The 4,972-nt window shown below is 36.0% G+C and overlaps 1 pseudogene; it reads left to right on the top strand.

Annotated features, from left to right (window-relative positions):
* The first annotated feature begins 1,188 nt into the window (after positions 1–1,188).
* Positions 1,189–2,822, top strand: LOC118356676 (annotated as a pseudogene).
* Positions 2,823–4,972: the final 2,150 nt, after the last annotated feature.

A 4,972-nucleotide genomic window follows, 5' to 3' on the forward strand; every position in this document is an offset into this window, starting at 1 on the left:
AGAAATAGATTTTATTTATAACACTGTCATGTGATTTTTTATCTCAGTCTCTTAGGATCACATTCATGGTAGATCTCTTGACATCTCTTAAAATCTTTTACTTCCTGACTATCTAACAGGTATTTACAGACATACCAAACAAAATCATATTTATTCCACTAATATGACTATGAAATATATTTGATACTATTTAACAATTAATATTTAATAAGAGTAACAGATAAGTTAACTTTATATTCAGAAACCTAATTACATTTTATTTTAGTCAGTAGTAACAACAAATTCAGGCTACTGTTAAAAAATTGAGGCCAAATACACATTATGTAAAAATAACCATTCCAGGGCGCCTGGGTGGCTCAGTTGGTTAAGCGACTGCCTTCGGCTCAGGTCATGATCCTGGAGTCCCGGGATCGAGTCCCGCATCGGGCTCACTGCTCAGCGGGGAGTCTGCTTCTCCCTCCGAACCTCCCCCTCATGCACTCTCTCTCTCTCTCTCATTCTCGCTCTCTCAAATAAATAAGTAAAAATCTTTTAAAAAAATAACCATTCCAAAATACAAAATTAAAGGGCAATTTTATCTTTGTAATGTTGTATCATACTACCTAATTCTTAAGTAGTTTCAACAACTTCAGAAAAAAATCCTTTAAACAGAACTTTCCATTCCCCTCTGACCTGGCGCAGGGCAACCACTAAGTTTTGGTCTCAATGTCTTTCTTTATATACAGGTTACACAGATTTAATTTCCAAATCTTCGGAACATTTTAAATCTTTTGTTTTACTCATTTTTTTTTGCAGTTTCCATTTATGAGGTTTTAGGTTATTGGCACCAACCTAGTAAGAGTGAGTTCAGAAGAAGGAAATGATGTTATATCCGGGCCTAAATATATTTATGTATTTAATTCTTAAAATAATTTATTAAAAGGAAATTTTGGACATCCTATTTTTTGGTCCTGTCTACATAAGTTTTATTTTAAGTACTTTATTTTAACCGAATGAATTTCAAAAGTAAACACTCGGACTTTAATTGCTAGGAAACAGGTATCTTGTTAGGTCACAACTAAACAGGTGGTGGACTATTATGATGGTCTGCATAATTTTATCTGCGTAAGCCAGCCAGAGTGGCATTTGAAGCTGTAGTGTTCTAAACAACGCAGATGAGAACCTTAACTGAAGGAAAACATATTTGAGATGGCACATGTTTCTTCAGAAATCCAAGATGATTCTCGAAAGATGGATCGACTGCTTCCACAGCCTCCATTAAACCTCCTTTTGTGAGCACACATTCATTGGAGATGTGGACCTGAGGTCTATGATTGAAGAAAATGCTTTTCAGGGCTTGTCAGGAGGATCCTTGATAAAAAGACCACGTTACACATTCTGTGTCTCTGAACCAGATGAAAATAATGATTTTTCTTTCTCTGACCTTTCCCCAGAAACTTCAGAAAATAGTTGAAAGTGATCAATTCAAGTCAATTCGGTGGGATGAAAAGGGAACTTCTGTAGTGATTGATTAGAAACTCTTCAAAAAAGAAGTTTTAGGGAGAAAAGTTCCTTTCAGAATATTAGAAACTGGAAGTATGAAGAGTTTATTTCGCCAGCTTAATCTTTATGGATTTAGTAAAATGCCACAGAGTTTTCAAAGATCTTCTCTGGCTGGCTTTCTAGCAGGGGAAAAGTTTCTATTTTAAGAAAGGTATTCAAAAATGTTATGACTTATATACAGAATATATAAGATTTTACCTTGAATAGAAGTAAATACGTTCCTATGTATAGACTAAAGTCAGATCTTTAAATTTTTAATATTTTTCAAAAATTGAGGCCAGCTTAGGCATGAAATATTCAGGGTTATAAAAAATTTTGGGAGTCTCCTTGACCCTTACCAATGAACTTCAATTTAAGTAAGGTCCTGAAGCCACTTAAAGTGCTATTCACTGTTATTTGTAAATATATAACACACTTTCATGAACTGTATTTAAACGTTTGTTCCCTGTAAGTAAATTTTTAAAAATACTAACATACTAAACATATTATTTGATGAATTTGTGTGATGAAACTAAAGTCAGATTTTACAGGTTATCTTCTCTTATATCTTTGTTGGAAAAGTCATTTAGTAATGTTCTCCTTTGGTTTCAGTTACAGTACTATCATAATCCATATTTTAAATGTGGCTGCCCTCAACTTTGTGTAAGAATGAAAAGAAGAGTTGGGAATAAAAATTCTTCTACAGTATCATTAGTTCAAGATTTCAACAAGAAACCCTGCAGAGCAGGGGATAAGTGCATAATCCTAATTCTTGTTTTGTTCCTGAAACTAGTGGAGAAAGTGTATGTTCAAACTCGACCAATGTAAATATGCCTCTAAAAAGGAAGCCATCTCCCAGCCAGAGTATTGCTACTACAAAGGCCCCTATGAGAAGTGACTTTTCCCCTGCAGCAGCAATGTCAGTTAGACCATCGGAACAAATTGGAATGGAGCCACATGCTATTTTAAACCAGTTGACCACTTTTCACATGCACTCACATAGCAGCTACACTCAAGCAAATGGCCACATTGTGAAATTTGTTACAACCACAACTTCTCAATCTCAGTACCATATCATATCTCCCTTACAGAGCACTTATTTGGGAATGATGGTGGAGCCTTCCACTTTTCCAACTAGATATGCGGATTTGTCAGCCAGTGAGGATCGTTTTTCTAATCTGCAACCGGTGGGCAATCCATGGTGCACAATGCCAATGATAGGTGATACTTCTGCTGCCTCACTTTCAAGGTCAATTCGTCAACTGTCTCCATCGTATGCACATCATCCTAATTACAATTGATCTATCAAAGGACTGTCATTATGCAAGATAAAAAAGGTTATCGTTTGTTGGCAATTGGTCCTGGGTTCGAGCCTTGCATCCATTGCAGATTTGTGTCCAGAAGCCGACTCCCTTGCCTTTGCCCCTCCCCCCACTTGTATGTGCTCTGAAATAAATAAAATCTTTAAAAATTTGATGTGGAGGAGATACATGTCAATGAAATATAGAAAAGACAAATACATATTAATATTTTCTCAATTATATTATATTCTCCCACTTATTTGGAAGAGTCCTTGGATTTTATTTGGCAAAGTTTGTCTTCATTAAAAAATACAGTCATAGTGGAAAGTATAACACTCTCACCAGTTCAGCAATCATTATATATTCACATGCTGCAGTCATGGACTGCATGTCTCAGAATGTTGTGTAATTTTACAGGTGGTTTTATCAAAGACCTGTTTTGCCCTGGTGATCTCAAAACATTCCATGTTGTGCCTTCAGTTCCTCCCCTCATTAGTCTACCTTCTATATTTTTTAAAGGATACATTTATGTTGCTTTCTGATTCCATCCACAGCCAGTTTCAGGCTTAAGTCATTATTATGCTTTTGATGCCTTTTAAATTCTGAGCCCTGAAATTCAGCATAGTTAAAAAGTTTTTAAAGACAACTGTTTACCTGAGCAGGTTCATAAGTTTCTATCCCTTTATCCGTTTTGAGTTACATTGAAACTCATTTTAGCCATGCCAATTCCCATCATACAAATCTTAGGTGGAACCCCTTTACTTTGTCGTGGACATCAGCACAGATTGAGCACAGTTACTGTCAAATATATTTTTATTTGTATATTTTGAATGAACAATAAATGAACATTGGTTTAAGATAATCAAAATCTGCTTTTTGTGACTGAACATTCCATGTCTTTGCCTATTATCGTAATTGGTCTTACTCTTCACTGGAAATTTTCTTTCAAGAGTAGCTCACAGTTATATACACTACAGATAATGAGTTTGACTTAAGGAAACTAGCATCACTATTTACCACTGCATGCACTAATTTTTAGTTTCCAGGTTTTCGGCCATTATGCAAACTTGGCTATTCTTGTTAATGCCACTATAAAGGCTTTTTTCCATTTTGTTTCATCAAAATATAGGATTATTTCTCTGCCTGTCCCAATATCTTCTCCATCTTCTGTTTGACAAGTCATTCCCTGAGAGAATTTGCTACATACTTACTAGCTCACTCTCTATGGCAGTATCCCAACTAGAGTGCAGTACAATGACAAAATTCATTCCCTTGACATCTGAGATCGCTGGAATTGGGATGAAATACAGACCTGAACAATCCATTCTTGTCATCTCACTGCATCAACACATATTTTCAAACTGTGTCTACACAGGAAAAGTTTGCAATCATAACTCTATATAAGGAATCCCTATTTCCTCCTGGAGTTTCATGAGAATACCATGGTCATCTAAGCCCATATGCCTTTATTCACCATTATTTAGTTCTCAGATGTGTAATTAAAGAGAATATAGTTTAACAACATGGTTAAATGTTATACATAAATGTTTCTCTTTTTTTTTGGTCAATATTTTTTTTAATTTTATTATGTTATGTTACCATACACTACATCACTAGTTTTGACATGGTGATTCATGATCCATTGTTTTCATATAACACCAAGTGCACCATGCAGTCTGTGCCCCCCTTAATACCCATCGCCCAGCTAACCAATCCCCCCTCCCCTCTAAAACCCTGTTTGTTTCTCAGTGTCCATATTCTCTCACGGTTCTTCTCTCCCTCTGATTCCCGCCTGCCTTCATTTTTCCCTTCCTTCTCCTAATGCATTTGGCCCTTCTTTTCACTACATCTGTGTCATTGGGGCAAATACCAAGGTGCAATTGCTGGGTGATAGGGTAGTTCTATTTTTAACTTTTGAGGAATCTCCACACTGTTTTCCAAAGTGGCTATACCAACATGCATTCCCACCAAGAGTGTAAGAGGGTCCCCCTTTCTCCATAACCTCTCCAACATTTGTTGTTTCTTTCCCTGTACATTTTTGCCATTCTAACTGGTGTAAGGTGGTATCTCAATATGGTTTTGATTTGAATTTCCCTGGTGGTTAATGATGTTGAACATTTTTGCATGTGTGTGTTAACCATTTTTATGTC

The sequence above is a fragment of the Zalophus californianus genome, unplaced genomic scaffold (assembly GCF_009762305.2).
Source record: "Zalophus californianus isolate mZalCal1 unplaced genomic scaffold, mZalCal1.pri.v2 scaffold_25_ctg1_1, whole genome shotgun sequence".
Classification (NCBI taxonomy): domain Eukaryota; kingdom Metazoa; phylum Chordata; class Mammalia; order Carnivora; family Otariidae; genus Zalophus; species Zalophus californianus.